General features: G+C 42.6%; 1 long non-coding RNA gene across 1 annotated transcript; it reads right to left on the bottom strand.

Moving 5' to 3' along the window:
• Positions 1-1432: 1432 nt before the first annotated feature.
• Positions 1433-18421, bottom strand: LOC147340881 (uncharacterized). The gene is made up of 3 exons (XR_015158613.1): positions 18008-18421; positions 16002-16109; positions 1433-3627 (listed from the first exon to the last, which is right to left on the bottom strand). It is a non-coding gene; the product is annotated as an uncharacterized LOC147340881 (long non-coding RNA).

Genomic DNA, 18421 nt, shown 5'->3' on the forward strand with positions numbered 1-18421 from the left:
GATCCCCTGGAGGAGGGCATGGAAACCCACTCCAGTATTCTTGCCTGGAGAATCCCATGGACAGAGGAGCCTGGTGGGCTACAGTCCGTGGGGTCACACAGAGCAGGACAGGACTGAAGTGACTGAGCACACACACACTCAGTGCATAGTAAGCAAGAATCTGATTGAATATCCTTCTATCCTTTACTATAAATATACATGTTTCAGAGTGAGATTCTACTGAATTCACTGATTCATGGTCTGTGTGTAAAAAATGAACTTTTTCTTTACACCTCTTTGCCAAGATAATACTTTTTTTAAGTTTAGAAACTAGAGGTAAGCTCGCCATCTCGTGGCCTTAGCCAGAACTGCGAGTAGAAAACAGCTACTCAGTAGTGTCTGGCAGGATTGAGGTCTTCTCCCCCCATCACCCAATAGTTTCTCCTTCCCTCTCCTTGAGTGAGTGAGTGTGTTAGTGGCTCAGTCAAATCCAAATCCGACTCTTTGCGACCTCAAGGATTGGGGCCCGCCAGGCTCCTCTGTCTATGAAATTCTCCAGGCAAGAATACCGGAGTGGGTTGCCACTCCCTTCTCCAGGGGATCTTCCCTACCCAGGAATGGAAGCCACATCTGCATTGCAGGCAGACTCTTTACCATCTGAGTCACTATGCTGTGACAGTGCCGCGATCCCAGTTCGATCCCTGGGTCGGGAAGATCCTTTGGAGAAGGGATTAACAACCCACTCCAGTATTCTTGCTTGAGAAGTTCCATGGACAGAGGAGCCTGGTGGGCTACAGTTCATGGGGTTGCAAAGAGTCGGACATGACTGAGCGACTAACACACTCATTCATTCAAGAAGAGGGAAGGAGAAACTATCGGGTGATGGGGGAGGAAGACCTCAATCCTGACTGATACTGGGCCGACACAGTTATCAGCTTCTTCCTGGGGAGGCAGGGGTAGTGAGATGGCACAAGAAGCAACCTGTTGTTAGGTGGTTTTTCCCTGTCTCAGGTCAAGATAAGTGTGTGTGTGTAGGGGAGCAGGGGGTTTAAATAGTATAATAGTATAAGAGTGATCTTATACTATTATCACTTTTTCTCTGAATGGGAAGTTACATATTTCTAATAGAAAAATATATGCAAATATAGAAAAGTATAAAAGAAGATATAAATTAGTTTCTCTATGTAGAGAAAATAATATTAATATGCATTACTTATATTGCGTGTGTAAATATATATATCTCCTTTTATATACTCATAACTTACTTTTTATATAGTATATATGTGTATTGGAAAAGGAAATGGCAACCCACTCAAGTATTCTTGCCTGGAGAATCCCCATGGACAGAGGAGCCTGGCAGGCTATAGTCCATGGGGTTCCAAAGAGTTGGATATGACTGAGGGACTAACACATATATGTATTACTTTATATAATTATATGATATATATCTGAATACCTTTATGTATTCATATGTATATTTGTATTTATATCTTATATAGCATATATTTTGTTTATTCCTTTTTCTTTACATGTGCCATGATATTTATATAGGTATTCATTCCATCAACCACACTGCTTGACAAGGAAAAGCATCTCACCATGTGTAGTCAGGCTGGCTAAAACTGATATTGATTCAGTCCAGTTCAGTCACTCAGTTGTGTCCGACTCTTTGCGACCCCATGAACCGCAGCACGCCAGGCCTCCCTATCCATCACCAACTGCCGGAGTCTACCCAAAGCCACGTCCATTGAGTCGGTGACGCCATCCAACTATCTCATCCTCTGTCGTCCCCTTCTCCTCCTGCCCTCAATCTTTCCCAGCATCAGGGTCTTTTCAAATGAGTCAGCTCTTCGCATCAGGTGGCCAAAGTATTGGAGTTTCAGTTTCAACATCAGTCCTTCCAGTGAGCACCCAGGACTGATCTCCTTTAGGATGGACTAGTTGGATCTCCTTGCAGTCCAAGGGACTCTCAAGAGTCTTCTCCAACACCACAGTTCAAAAACATCAATTTTTCAGCGCTCAGCTTTCTTTATATTCCAACTCTCACATCCATACATGACTAGTGGAAAAACCATAGCCTTGACTAGATGGACCTTTGTTGGCAAAGTAATGTCTCTGCTTTTTAACATGCTGTCTAGGTTGGTCATACCTTTCCTTCCAAGGAGTAAGTGTCTTTTAATTTCATGGCTGCAATCACCATCTGCAGTGATTTTGGAGCCCCAGAAAATAAAGTCAGCCACTGTTTCCACTGTTTCCCCATCTATTTGCCATGAAGTGATGGGACTGGATGCCATGATCTTAGTTTTCTGAATGTTGAGCTTTAAGCCAACTTTTTCACTCCTCTTTCACGTTCATCAAGAGGCTCTTTAGTTGTTCTTCAATTTCTGCCATAAGGGTGATGTCATCTGCATATCTGAGGTTATTGATATTTCTCCTGGCAATCCTGATTCCAGCTTGTGCTTCCTTCCAGCCCAGCTTTTTCATGATATAACCTGCATATAAGTTAAATAAGCAGGGTGACAATATACAGACTTGACGTACTCCTTTTCCTATTTGGAACCAGTCTGTTGTTCCATGTCCACTTCTAACTGTTGCTTCCTCACCTGCATACAGGTTTCTCAACAGGCAGGTCAGGTGGTCTGGTGTTCCCATCTCCTTCAGAATTTTCCCAAGTTTATTGTGATCCACACAGTCAAAGGCTTTGGCATAGTCAATAAAGCAGAAATAGATGTTTTTCTGAAACTCTCTTGCTTTTTTGATGATCCAGCGGATGTTGGCAATTTGATCTCTGTTTCCTCTGCCTTTTCTAAAATCAGATTGAACATCTGGAAGTTCACGGTTCACGTATTGCTGAAGCCTGGCTTGGAGAATTTTGAGCATTACTTAACTAATGTGTGAGATATGCAATCACCTCCACTAGCTTTGTTCATAGTGATGCTTCCTAAGGCCCACTTTACTTCACATTCCATGATGTCTGGCTCTAGGTGACTGTGAGTGATCACACCTTCGTGATTATCTGGGTCATGAAGATCTTTTTTGTACAGTTCTTCTATGTATTCTTGCCACCTCTTCTTAATATCTTCTGCTTCTGTTAGGTCCCTACCCTTTCTGTCCTTTATCGAGTCCATCTTAGCATGAAATGTTCTCTTGGTATCTCTAATTTTCTTGAAGAGATCTCTAGTCTTTCCCATTCTATTGTTTTCCTCTATTTCTTTGCATTGATTGCTGAGGAAGGCTTTCTTATCTCTCCTTGCTTTTCTTTGGAAATCTGCATTCAGATGCTTGTATCTTTCCTTTTCTCCTTTGCTTTTCACAGCTATTTGTAAGGCCTCCTCAGACAGCCATTTTGTCTGTTTGCATTTCTTTTTCTTGGGGATGGTCTTGATCCCTGTCTCCTGTACAATGGCCCGAACCTCCATCCATAGTTAATTAGGCACTCTGTGTATCAGATCTAGTCCCTTAAATCTATTTCTCACTTCCACTGTATAGTCACAAGGGATTTGATTTAGGTCGTACCTCAGTGGTCTAGTGGTTTTCCCCAGTTTCTTCAATTTAAGTCTGAATTTGGCAATAAGGAGTTCATGATCTGAGCCACAGTCAGCTCCCGGTCTTGTTTTTGCTGACTATATAGAGCTTCTCCATCTTTGGCTGCAAAGAATATAATCAAATTGATATTATAAGGGTCTTTAAAAATAAGCTTTAATATCAATAGTGTGGGGCTTCCCAGGTGGTGCTAGTGGTAAAGAATCTGCCTGCCAATGCATGAGATGTGGGTTTGATTCCTGGATGGGGAAGATCCCCTGAGATAGGGATTGGCAAGCCACTCCAGTATTCTTGCCTGGAAAATTCCATGGACAGAGGAGCCTGGCAAGCTACAGTCCATGGTGTACCTATATAAAACTAAAACTTAATTCTCTTTTTCTCTGGTATAAGGAAAAAGTTTCATAGACTATCAGTCTGCTCTTGACAAGAGATTGTGAAAGGTTTTTCTTTACCTTTTAATCTGCCTAGAAAAAATAAAGATTTTGTGTCTTACTGAAGTAATTTCCTATGCTTCATATTCATCATCAGGTCTCCAGTTACTTAAAACCAAGTCTTATGAGTATTTGCCTTTAAAATCTTTTTTCACTTTGGTTAGATGGATAATTAAGTAGCTTCATAATGATCTGTGATCCTTCTTAGTCAAGCATCCACCTTTTTTTACTTTTTATTAACTTCCCCAAATCAAATTATAAACGAAGTCTTTTTGACCTCGAACTAATTCTGGAATTTCCCAAAGGTGCTCTGGAAAATTTCAAAAGATTTATTCTCTCTCCTTTTAAAAAAATGAGCTATTAAACTAATTAGGCTTATTTGATATTTTAAACTTTCTTTGGGTTATATTCGTATATGTTAAATATAAGTGTTCCAGAAATTGTATGAAAATTTCTAGATTTCTGATATGTCCTAGTATAATATTATCAGTCATAATTCTAATTATCTTAAAATACTGTCACAGAAATAGCCAAATTTCCTTATCAATTGCACTACAATGTACTCTCATCATATCTTTAATGATAGCCATTTTTAAGCCTTTTTTCCTTTATAGAAAGGAGATCAAACCAGTCAATCCTAAAGGAAATCAGTCATGAATATTCACTGGAAGGACTGATGTTGAAACTGAAACTCCAATACTTTGGCCACCTGATGCAAAAAACTGACTCCCTGGAAAAGACCCTGATGCTGGGAAAGATTGAAGGCAGGAGGAGAAGGGGACAACAGAGGATGAGATGGTTGGATGGCATCACCGACTCAATGGACATGAGATGAGTTTGAGCAAGTTCCTGGAGCTGGTGATGGACAGGGAAGCTTGGCCTGCTGCAGTCCATGGGGTTGCAAAGAGTCAGACTTGACTGAGCAACTGAACTGAACTGATTTTTTTATTCTGATGATTTTGCAAAAGTGCTTCATCTTCCAGATTCATGGGTAGGACTATGAGAACTACAATTTCTGAAATCTTTCACATCATACCACTGGACTGGATAAGAATTTACAGAACTCTAATGAAAAAATTGTATTCATAAAACTGCTAACAAAAGAACAAGATCAACAAGAGTTAATTTATGTGGGGCTGAATCAACTAATGAGGATGACTGGAATTTTTTATGACTTGTTTGAAACATCTTGATTCAATGTTTTGTTTTCCACATTTAAGGAAACCTATTTTTCTTTTCTCTTAAGCTATCTGTGGGCAATGGCACCCCACTCCAGTACTCTTGCCTGGAAAACCCCACGGGCAGAGGAGCCTGGTAGGCTGCAGTCCATGGGGTTGCTAAGAGTCGGACACGACTGAGCAACTTCACTTTCACTTTTCACTTTCATGCATTGGAGACGGAAATGGCAACCCACTCCAGTGTTCTTGCCTGGAGAGTCCCAGGGACTGGGGAGCCTGGTGGGCTGCTGTCTATGGGGTCGCACAGAGTCGGACACGACTGAAGTGACTTAGCAGTAGCAGTAAGCTATCTATGACTTATATCTAGTTGTCCAAGTATACTCTTGGAACTTCCCTGGTGGCTCAGATGGTAAAGAGTCTACCTGCAATGCAGGAAATGCGGGTTTGATCACTGGGTCGGGAAGATACCCTGGAGAAGGGAATGGCTACCCACTCCAGTATTCTTGCCTGGAGAATTCCATGGACAGAGGAGCTTAACAGACTGGGGTTGCAGAGTCAGACACAACTGAGTGACTAACACACACACAAAGTATACCCTTATGAACAAAGGTGAAACAATTGATTTTCCTCCCTATCTGATCCCTCCAGAATTTGGAACCTTACTGGGTGGTTTTCATGGCAATTAGCAATTAACAGGACACAATTAGAAACACTGGTTATATTAACAAGGCTTTAACTGTGTAGGAGAAGAAATATAATTTTCTCTCTACCCTTCCAATGTTGTGGCTGAGATCTGCTGTAATAAAAGATAGACTTACAGGAGAAAAACAAGCATAAGTTTAATATCATGTATACCTCCTGTTCAGTTCGTGGGGTCATAAAGAGTCAACACGACTAAAATGACTTAGCATGCATGCACGGATACCTCCTGTGAGGAGGTACCCAGCAAAACTGAGTAACTCCCCCAAATGGCCCAAGCCATCACCTTAAATACTATCTTCTGCTAAAGACAAAAGATGTTGGTGGGGGTGGGAGCAGTCACAGGTGGTTACTGTTACTGAACTGGCTTTATTTGCTTGATGTTCAGCAAGCCAAATGATGAGATGCTGAGGTTTTATAGCAGAGGACAAGTTTATTCACAAGGCAGTCATATGAGGAGACAGGAGAACAAGTCTCAAGTCTGCCTCCCCAATGTTGAGAGGCTTGAGATATTTATGGGATAAAGAAGCAGGATGGCCATAGGCCTGGGGAAAGGTGATTGGAGGTGGTAGGGAAAAGGTTAGGTAATTAGTGTTTTGTGCAGGCGTATCTGAGTTACCTGCTTCTTCATGGGATGTATGTTATGAACAAATGGAGGTGCTTATAATCTAAGGGTGGAGTTTTTGGCCCTCTGATGTTAAAAGGTCCTTCATTGGACACCTGTGCAGGCTTGATTTTAGGATTGGTGGTCCCAACCAGTTTTAGCCAGCTTGAACTGGACAGGAGCTAACTCCAAGTTCCTAGAAAACAACTTAAGCCCTGTTACTATAGTGACCCCTACGTCAGAGACGGTAGGGGTGGTTAAGAAGTCTTATGATATATTACCTAAGCTTGGAGGATATGCAACTGAAGAAGGAAAAAAAATAGAAAAAAAATTGAAAGCATGCTTAATCAGTAAAGACAGATTACAAACAGAGGGTTTTTTTTTTTTTTTTTTTAAACAAGCTGTTCCCTTATCTGCTGTTCTGTAAGATACACTCAAGGATTTCGGTTAAGGTGCCAGCTTCTGTTAACCCTATGGGGCATGGTTTTGTAGTCAAAGCACAGTAAACAAGAGTGTTGTTATTTAAGTTTGCTCCTTCTCTATGAGTTTATAATTTCTGTCATCCTCCTCTTCCTGGTACCAAGAGGAAGACACCCTTACAAAGGAGACTTCCCTTACTAGACTCATTTTGCAAACTAACTAGTCTTCCTTTGATTATCTCTGATAGAAATGGGGGTAAGTGTAGAGAATAAAATAATGTTTTCAGTGGAAACTGTAACATACCTGTGTGGATTTCAGATTCTAGTCCTGTTAAATGTGTTTGATGTTTTGTATTTTGTTTGATAGCATCTCATAACTGCCCCTCCCTCCAAAGATCTTTCTTTTGTCTTTAGCTGAAGATGCTATTTAAGGTGGTCGTTTGGGCTATTTCAGGGAGTTACTCAGTTTTCCTGGATTATCGCCTATGTATACAGGAGGTATATATGGTATCAAATTCCTGTTTGTTTTTCTAAGGTTGAAGTGAAGTGAAGTGAAGTCGCTCAGTCGTGTCCAACTCTTTTCGACCCCATGGACAATAGCCTACCAGATTCCTCCATCCATGGGATTTTCCAGGCAAGAGTACTGGAGTGGGTTGCCATTTCCTTCTTAATCTATCTTTTATTACACAGGGGGGTCTCAGCCAAGGCCCCAGAAGGATAGAGGGAAAATTATTTTTCCTCCCATACAACATCCATGTACTTATGTTGTGTGTATACATATATCTCCTTTTACACAGTTTGTTCCCTGGTGGCTCAGATAGTAAGGTATCTGCCTGCAATGTAGGAGACCCGGGTTCGATCCCTAGGTTGGGATTATCCCCTGGAAAAGGAAACAGCAACCTACTTCAGTACTCTTGCCTAGAAAAATTCCATGGACAGAGGAACCTGGCAGGCTACAGTCCATGGGTTCACAAAGAGTCAGACATGACTGAGCGACTTCACATACAGTTTGTTAATTTACTTTTTTATATAGTATATATGTATGTTACCTTACATATTGATATAATATTGTCAACTAAGAAGATGTGCATATGTATTCATTTACATATTTATTGTCGTCATACCTTATATAGCATATATTTTATTTATTCCTTTTTTTTTTTTTTGCACATGTACCATGGCATTCATCCACATGGACATTCCATCAACCACAGTCCTTGACAGTAGTGTCTATAGTGAAGATAAAATTGTTCTCATTGATTTCAGAGGCCTCTGTCTGAAGGCCACATGAATGGACAGGTCCCCCAAAAAAGCATAAGGTAGAGCAAAGAGCACTAGCTTTGTTTGGAACTGAGCAAAGAAATTAAAAATGAGCTAGAACCTACTTTAGGCCAGATATTTAATCTCTGAGATCTTCTTAAATCCTTACAACACTTTGAGGAAGGCATTCATCCTTATTATAGATGAGGAGACTGAAACTCAAAAAGGTTTGGTGACTTGTACAGTATCACACAACCTGTAGGAGGAGGTTGGATTTGAACTTACATTTGTCTGACTTAACCATTATGCCTTGCTTGCTCCTAAAATTTCACACTGAGTCTAGTGGCACTCACTTTTTGGAACTCAGAAAAGGTGTGAACACTACCCCACTCTCATGCCCCACTCTTATTAAGTTTGAAATCTCTTTTTTACAAGAATGCGTTTGCAATCAGAAAATTTAATAGAATGATCTCTTTCAAAATCTTTGAAGTTAAAAAAATCTCAAAGAATATCAACTGGCACATGAGAAACAGATGAAATATTTAAAACATATATTACAGATTTTGAGATAAACATCTATTACAGATTTTGAGATATCTTTGAAAAATTTATATAAAAATATAAATCTCCACTCACCAATAGAAAATAAGCAAAGTATATGGAGAAGTTCACATGAGAAACAATTCACACACATGGAAACACACATATTCATAGAATTTGAATGATATTACATAAATGACATTATACCCTACTTTTCATTCAACAAAATGTTCTTTTTTCCATTCCAGCATGTCTTAGAAATCTATCCAGGTTGTTACCTACTATGGTATAATAAGAAATGTATTTGATTTTTGTCTCCAGTTACTTGTGCATTGCTCTTCAAAGCTTTGGAATTGCCTGAGTGATGGGAGTCTGTTGTTATTCATAGGGAGACCCTTTTGAGCTTATGCTTAAGGGGGTGGGGCCACTAGATAGCTTCAAGATGGGGCTGGTCACCAGAAACTGGAACTTTCAGCTCCAAGGACAACTGGGAAGGGGAACAAGATTGGATGAGCTTCCAGTTGGCTTCCCCAGTGGCTCAGTGGGTAAAGAGTGAAGTGAAAGTCACTCAGTCGTGTCCGACTTTTTGAGACCCCATGGACTATACAGTCCATGGAATTCTTCAGGCCAGAATACTAGGGTAGGTAGCCTTTCCCTTCTGCAGGGGATCTTCCCAACCCAGGAATCAAACCCAGGTCTCCCGCATTGCAGGAGGATTCTTTACCAGCTGAGCCACAAGGGGAGCCCAGTGGGTAAAGAATCCACCTGCAATGAAGGAGACACACGGATGTTTGTTTTTATTCCTTGGTCAGGAACATCCCCTGGAGGCTAGTATTCTTGCCTGAAAAATCACATGGAAAGAGGAACCTGGCACAAAGAGTTGGACACAGCTAAGCATGCAAGCACAGGCTAGTGAATGCATCCACATGCTGAGAGGGTGGGACACCCCACTTTCTTGGGAACAGAAGTCCATGCATTCAGGTCCCTTCAGGACCTTGCCCCTACCTCCTCATCTGACTGTTCATCTGATTTCTTTAAAATAAACTGGAAAACATAAGTAAACCTCTCCCTGAGTTCTGTGAGCCAATCTAGCAAGTGTATCAAACTGAGGTTCATGGGAACCTCTGGTCTATAACTGGTCTGTCAGAAGCACAGGTTGACATCTGGAGTGTGAGAAGGCGCAGTCTTGTGGAAATAAGCCCTTAACATGTGGGATCTGACACTCCCTCAGTGTCAGAGTTGTTAATTGCTTGGTGGGTTAAAAAAACTGGCCTCTGTAATGGACATCTGTCATCTGAATTCCTGCTGGACTTTGACTGGTCTGGTTCAGTCAGATCTCTGAGGCCAAACCTCCATGGCTTTGCCTCAAGCTTTCTCCTGCTGTCCCCCTTCTGTCTAGACTGCCCTCTGCTTCTCTGTTAAGCAAAATCCTACTTAATCACTAAAACTCAACTAAAGTATCTTCTTCACAGTCATCAGAGTTGTGTGTCTTTTCCTGGTGTTTCTAAATTACCAATTGACTAGACTTTATTATCAAGCTAAAACTATGTTTAGACCGCTCTCTCCCACATAAAGACTCCCCAGGTGGTTCAGTGGTAAAGAACCCACCTGCCAATGCAGGGGACATAAGAGACGCAGATTCAATTCCTGGGTTGGGAAGATCCCCTGGAAGAGGGCATGGCAACCCACTCTGATATTCTTGCCTGGAGAATCCCATGGACAGAGGAGCCTGGTGGGCTACAGTCCATGGAGTTGTAAAGAGTCGGACACAAATGAAGTGACCTAGCACACACACATGCTCTCATGTAAATCAGTGATCTCCGGGGACATTTGTGTCTTATTTGATATCCTATATAGGACAGAGGATAAAACATTTATTAAATATAAGTTTGGTGAACCAAATATTCAAGATTGTAACTGTCTCCTCTGTTTCGACCTCTATCACCCAGACCTCAAAAAACTAGGGTTGATTTGGACCCTCTTGAGAGTCCAAGAGGCCAAGAGTGAGTAAGGCTGTGAGAATGCTGGGGCTCAGGAGGGAAGAGTTCCGTGCTCTAAGTTCATCTGGATTCTGGGAAAGGCAGCAGTCTTTCCTAGACTCAGGGTCTGGAAAGGCCCCCCAGTCAGGCCAAATGGTGTTCCTAAGAAAGACCCCTTCCCACTCCACTCTGGTGGACAGTGTGGACTCAGAGCATCCTGATCTGGAAGGGACCGTGTTCATTGTTCTACCACAGCCCCTGAGCCCACGTTTCAGGGAGAAGGAGGAGGACACAAAGGCATGGAGAAGGGTAGAAGGCAGCCAGCCTCCACAGCCCTTCAGCCAGTGACAGCCCAAGCCCTGCCCAGCCAAGAGCCCGCTACTGCGTCCTTCAGTCCAGGTCTGCACCTGCCTTCCCTCCCCATGAGTGTCTCCCAGAAAACTGAGGTGCCACCCCACCTTTCTTCAGAGTCCCTTCCTTCTTTCTCTGGGCATCTGCAAGGGTGTGTGTGTGTGTGTGTGTGTGTCCCTTCCTCATTTCTCTGGACATCTGCAGTGTGTGTGTGTGCGTGTGTGTGTATGTGTGTCCCGGTTCAGTTAGGACGAGGTCAGAAGCAGAAGAGAGGGGGCTCCTGTCACTGTACTTCCCACCTGGCTATTCCCCCTGGGACGGGAGTAGGGGAGGCAGGCCTGGGAGCCCTAGGCTGGATGGGGCCTGCTACAGTCCCAGGAAGCAAGTCTGGAGATCCAAGTACTGATATGGGTGTCATTAGGAAAGAACAGAGGCGGTAGCAGCAGGGGAAGCCTCTGGGCTGGAGAGAGCAGAATTCCTCAAGTCCATCTCTAGACAGATGGGCCCTGCAAAGGCAAACCAGACCTCCATGGAGTCTGTGCTGGAGAGGGGCTCTGCAGGCAAGGGTGGGGGGTACTCTGTATCTGCCACACAAGTGCAGTCTCACCAGGGAGCAGGAATCCCTGAACCAGAGACCTACCCTGGGCTTCCTCAGAGCTCCCAGAGAAAGGCCACGCCCCTGGAGACTGTTGTCATGGCAGCAGCTGGCAGGGGCTAACAGTCTTCCCCATTGGCCTGCATGGCTGCTCTGCCTGCCTTCTGGGACCTTCAGCTCCTGCTCCCTGAAAAGGCCTCTGCTGTCCACTCTGACTGCGTGTAAACATGGCTGGAGCCCACGTCTCTGTGAGCAGTTTTCACCAAGGAAATATCCCTGTAGCATATTCTGAACATCTCTAGATGGTGAGATGTTGGGAGCAAGTCCCTCCTGAATCATACAAGCCATCAAGAAACCTAGTGAGGATAACCGGAAGTCCACAGATGTATGTCCCAGGGCCGGTCTCTTTCCTGGCTTGCTAGATGAACTTAGCAATGTATTTAACCTTTTTCTCTCCTTCCTGGCTTGCCAGATGAACTTAGCAATATATTTAATCTTTTTCCAGGTCTATTTTCTCATCTGTAAATAAGATCAAAAGCAGATTTATAAAATTGTGTCTGTATAGCATGTATAATGGAGAAGGCAATGGCACCCCACTCCAGTACTCTTGCCTGGAAAATCCCATGGATGGAGGAGCCTGGTAGGCTGCAGTCCACGGGGTCGCTAGGAGTCGGACACGATTGAGCGACTTCACTTTCACTTTTCACTTTCATGCATTGGAGAAGGAAATGGCAACCCACTCCAGTGTTCTTGCCTGGAGAATCCCAGGGATGGGGGAGCCTGTGGGCTGCCGTCTCTGGGGTCACACAGAGTTGGACATGACTGAAGCGACTTAGCAGCAGCAGCAGCATGTATAAATAAATTTTCAATCTGGTCTCAATTCAGACATGCGCAATAATGACATTTTGGACTAGGTTCAAAGTGGTGTTAGTTTGGTTACAACTAAAGTAGCAAATATGCAAAGCAAAGGACACAGAAGAGATGACAGTGCAGGTGACTGAAGGAAACAATCCCTTCTCTGTCTTATAGGTCACTCTAGTGTGGCCAAAGCCCAGTGGTCTTGGCAGCCCATGTGACATGAGATGCTCACCAAGTCACAGGAGCACAGAACTGTGGGTTCACCACTGTTTAACATGTTATTGACCAGGGATTTTTGTTGAAATTCACAACTGTGGCATTAATAAATCTCTTGTCAATAATGTGTTAAGCTCCCAGTGCTGTCAGCTTGCAGAAAGAATTATAGACTAACCTACAAGGTGCTTCCCTTGTGGCTCACCTGGTAAAGAATCCGCCCGCAAAGCGGGAGACCTGGGTTTGATCCCTGAGTTGGGAAGATCCCCTGGAGAAGGGAAAGGATACCCACTCCAGTATTCTGGCCTGGAGAATTCCATGAACTGTATAGTCCATGGGGTCACAAAGAGTTGAATGCGACTGAGCGACTTTCACTTTTACTTTCACAAGGCGCTGTATCGGCTCTGTGTGAGGCACTTCACCAAGACCTAATGCCAGGTTCTGGGCCTTGACATTCTGTGACAGCACTGAGAAATGCCTCTCTTCTGTATGTGTTCTTCAGGTAAGGTGTTTTCAGTGCATGTCAACTTAGGGGCATTTTTGTGGACAGGGCTAGACATGATCTACTTCATTGGGAGAAGAATATGTCCACCTCTGCTCAATTTGGCAGAAGAAAAGTCCTAGAATATTTATCCAAAGACTGTGTGGAAAAAAAGTAAGGAACATATATTAACAGCATAAAGGGAGACATGAGAAAGGATAAAAGAAGAGATCAAAGGTGTTCAAAGTGAAGATCTTCACTATCTGCCATGATAAGTGATGAAATCAGATGTTGACTACCATCCAAGCCATGAGTCCACAGTGCTCTGAAAAAATCCCTTTTCTTCTAGCCTGAGCTAAAGTACCTGGTTCTCTCCAAAAGCAATGGTGGTGTGAGGCCTTTGAGGTCATATGTTCATATGGCTCTCTGTACCTGTGATCTATTTTTATGCTCCTGAAACATCCCAAGGAGCATTTCCTTTATGAGATGTGCCTTCCTTTATATTACCTGTTCATATTCCTTTATAGTACCAGGACTGGGGAATTATTCATTCTAGAAGAATGGCACAGCAGGAGCAGAGTGGGTAATGCATGTTAGGGTCACACTGATTGGGGGGGGTCTCTTTTGGCTGGTACAGAGGAAAAACTGTTAATAAAGCTTAGACTATGTGACTCAGACTAGATCCTGAAGAGTGATGAAGGTCAGGATAGGGAATCTTCCAGAGCATTTGAGCAGAATGGCAAGATAAAATCAGGAAAAAAGGTAGATTAATTCCAGTTTGCACCGGACATTATCTTCTCCAAATTTCTACTGACCTGCTAATAATCCCCACCTCACATGAGAGGTGAGAGGGCACGAGGAATTGTGCACTGGCCTATATAAAGCAACTGTCCCCATGCAGGACACATAGCAGGTACAGTAGTGATGAAGTTCCCAGAGACCTCTAAAGGATAATCATTTCCTAGTGATTTGGCCTTTGTGTCTCCCCCAATTTATTCACCCTCAATGTAACATATACACTGATGGTTATACAAAACAATCATAACTGCCTTTCATTGCATGTCCAAGATGGAAGGCTTCAGCACCCCCAGTTTAAGTAAATGGTAAAATTCTTAGCAGCCAAAACAATGTTGGTTAATACAGCTTATAAATTCTGTTAAAACTGTAAGCAGTAACTAATTCATGATTATGTATATGTGAGGTTTGAGGGGCTCATTAGCCGAATACAGCTGCATAGATGAAATGGAAAACTCCGAATGCATAGATGTAATGCAGAGGTTAATTCATCCTGAAAAGGGCCCCTTGATTTGTATGGGCACTATCTAAGAAGGGTTATGGCAGGCAAAATTTTAAGATGGTCCCAAAGACCTTCAAGCTTATTCCCTCCTATTTATTGTAGATGGGACCTATGAATATGAAGAGCTACCGCTCCCATGATTATGTCACATTATATGGCAAAATGGATTTTGCAGATAGAATCCATGTCCCAAATCATTGCGTTAATCAAAAGGGCAATCACTTAGTGGGTGTGACCAAACTGAACAAGTCCTTAAAGAGATGGCCATTCCTTAAGTCAGAAAGATTTGAAGTGTGAAAAGGATTCGATGTGAGGGAGATTTTCCACTTTTGGCTTTCAAGATAGAGGGGCCATGTGGGAAGGAATGTGGGTGATGTCTGAGCCAAGTGTGGCCCCCAGCTGATGGTCAGGAGGAAAGCAGGATCTCAATCCTACAACCACAAGGAACTTAATTCTGCCACAACCATGTAAGCCTGGAAAAGGACTCTAAGTTGCAGATGAGTGTAGCCTGGCTGACATCTTGATTTCAGCCTTATGAGATCCTGAACAGAGAACTCAATACACGCCTGACTTCTGACTTACTGAACTGGTAGCCAAAGAAATGGATGTTATTTCAAGCAGCTAAATTTGGTATTTTGTTACATGACAACAGAAAACTAATACAGGGGTCATACAATGTCTCAGATATTTTTGTAAAATTACCAAAGCAAAAATACTGACAATTAAAAAATACTGTCTTTTTCTACTCTGACTCCCCTCATGTTGGTAGTGGTGAGATGGAGGTGGGCATGTTTGGGATCAAATTTAAGGGGAAGTTGATTTGGAATCACATTTAGTTTGGGTTTACTTGTATAATTTATTCATGCTTTTCTGAGTCACTTCCGCATATAATTAATTACCAGTAAGATTTCACAGTGTACTAAGTAGAAGCTCTAAGATTCAAACTAGAGTTATCTGACTCTAATGCTAATGAACTAATGCTATACTCTATTGCTGTTCATACGTTTAGTGAATCTTGAATAAATTTTACAGCTCAAATGAATACCATGGTGGTTTAACACCAGCCACTTGCTAGCATGTGATGCTATTTCCCACTTCATTATCTGATTTCAAGATACTTTTTCAGTCTTGGCTCCCATTGCTTCCCTATAAATATGTAAAATATGATTTCTCAAAGATGAACTTCTGATCTTTTGCTACACCAGCTACATGTATGGCTTTGCCCAATCACATCCACACAGATTCATATTAATTTCTTGGTGATATGGTATGAAATACTGACATTGACTAAGAAGATATCTTAAAATTCAAAATTTCTACTACTCTGAAGACTGTGGGAGAGGACAAATAATTTTCCCTCTACCCTTCTAGGTTCTTTACTGAGACCCTACTGTAATAAAGAACAGATTAGTAAGAGAAAAACAAACACATTTAATAACATGTATACATCCCAGATGGCGCTAGTGGTAAAGAGTCTGCCTGCCAATGCAGAAGACACAAGAGAGGTGGGTTTGATCCTTGGATCGGGAAGATACCCTGGAGGAAGAAAGGGCAATCCACACCAGCGTTCTTACCTGGAACATTCCATTGACAGAGAAGCCTGGCGGGCAACAGTCCATGTAGTTGTAAACAGTTGCAAAGAGTTGGTCACGACTGCGTGAGCACACATGCACGCATAGGTCCTGTATATAAAGGAGACCCAGCAAAACTGAGTAACTCCCAGAAATAGCCCAAGGTACCGCCTTAAATACCATCTCTAGCTAAAGACAAAGGATGTTGCTGGTGGGGGTGGGAATGGGGGAGACCAGTCAATAGAGGCGACCAGGAAAAGTGAAGTAAACAAGAATAAGGTTGTTATGCAAATTCAACTTGTAGCCTTCTCCACTGATAAAAGTTTCTAGAGATTTAGTTATCCTTCTCTTCCAGGTACTGAGAGGCAGACACCCTTACAAGTGGAAATTTCCCTTATAAATGTAAATATCTCTTAGGAAAGGGTAACTTACCGGTTTTCTGAGCTTCTGCTAGGTCTGGATTTCTTAAAAAATCATCAGCCTAAAATAATCTTGTGCCCAAAGGCATATTTTGGAGTGGCAAATTCTGCTCCTCTTCAGGACACGGACATCAAACTGGTTTGTAAGCATCATTATTAAGAGTATTTAAGATAAAAATATTCACAAGAAAACTTAAATGTTAAGCTCATAAAAGAAAGAAATTTGACAGAGGTAGACAGCAGTTCTACCTCTAAAACTTTACCTGTCACCAATAATGAATTGTAAAACTAAATTTTTTATCAACAGTAATAATAGTAACAAATGTATTAACCATGCAAAGGAAAGATAGAATTATATTTACATTTTTCTCCAAGAAAAATTATATTACACAGACATATGAAGAGAGGAGCAAAAGAGTTTGTAATAAAAAAAATTGTAGGGAAAAAATCATAGAAGTGGGCCAGGCAGTAATTAATAAAAATGCTGTGTGTATGGAAATTGAGATGTTCTGTATATACCAGCTGTTCAAATTTCATAATTTCCTGTGATTTATTATAAATTAATATTAACTTTGGCACCTAGTTGCCTGCATTGCTCATATATTTTTGACATTCTTTTTCATAAAGCACGTCCCCTTAATTGTAAGTTTCAGGCCTCATAACTTAGATCAGTCCCTGAGATGGTAAGAAGTAGTATGAAATTTTGGTTGTAATTGTGATAATATGGATGTGGCCATGGTAGGGAACTAGGAAATAGAGGAATTGTGGAGGTTAATCATAATCTTGAAGACTTGAACATGTGACCGACCAGCTTTTAAAATCTGAAGTTCCAATTTGGTATTATGAAATTATGTGACCTCAGAGGCTGACTTCATGGACCCTCCCCCCACCTCTGCCACCACATACACAGGGGCCCTTCACAAGGGGAGCCTCAGCTGTTCTGTCCATTTCAAACTTCCAAAAAACGTGGCTGCCTGAAGGATCCATATTAGTATTATCACTGAGAAGGGAAAACAGGTGGCTGGGTTGTTTACTTATTCCCACACATGCTTGAATCTACCTCCTGCTTCCCAAATGACAGCAGAGAGCTCTTTTCTGTTTTTTAATGGCAAACAGGATGTAGGCTGATAGTAATAACAGTAATGATAATAATAACTATAAGGAATAGAACTGGCAAATATTAAAAAGAACTAGTAAAAGTCTCTCTCACTTGGACCCTCACTTCCTCAACCCTATTTCAAGTGCCTGGACAGGACTGCAAGGGAAATGCTCGACCTCCGGTGGTGGGGAGGTGGAAAGTCTAGGAAGCAGGCGGAGGAACAAAAAGGAGACTCCGGGGATTAACCCTCAAGGGCTGATTCTCTCTGATAATCTGAGAAAGCCACATAGACATTCCAAGGAGATGATACACTTGACAGAAGATTTTCAGGTGGGGGCGGGGGGGACAACTCGGCTCCAGCTATGCTGTTGAGTTAATCGAGGACCTGAACTTACTGTTAACATGGCCTCGCTGGACAAAGGGCTGACGTGAACTTCAGTCACTGTGTAGTCTGAGTCCTGTTTCCCGCCTAGGCACCATCTCCCTCTTACCTTGGAGTAGGCGTAGGCGGGCGCGCTTCTAGACCAGAGGAACAGAGTAGCGTCTGCCCACGATTTGATCAGAGGCTATCCAAAGGCGAGGGCGAACACCAATGCGGGTCCACAACTGCATTGCCTATGCTCCTTTCCTGCCCCTGCTACTGTCGACTTTGGGGCAAAAAAATGGTGGGCTTGTGGGGCGGCGGTCAGGCTTGGGTACCAGCTCCCTACTGCATTGAAAGCAGGTTGGCCTCCGGCCCAGGAAAAGAGGAGGAGGAGGCAAATTCCTGGGTTCCCTGCAAGTGCAGGTAGAAGCCACCTGCAAACCACCGGAAAGGAAAGTGGGGAGGGGGGACCCGGGAGCAGGTCCAGTACTGCAGTTTTCACCCCACAGCCTCGTCTTCTATCCATTTTGATTCAGAAAAT

Source organism: Bos grunniens, chromosome X, assembly GCF_055505025.1.
Source record: "Bos grunniens cultivar Pamir isolate PY7600 chromosome X, Bosgru_T2T1.0, whole genome shotgun sequence".
NCBI lineage: Eukaryota > Metazoa > Chordata > Mammalia > Artiodactyla > Bovidae > Bos > Bos grunniens.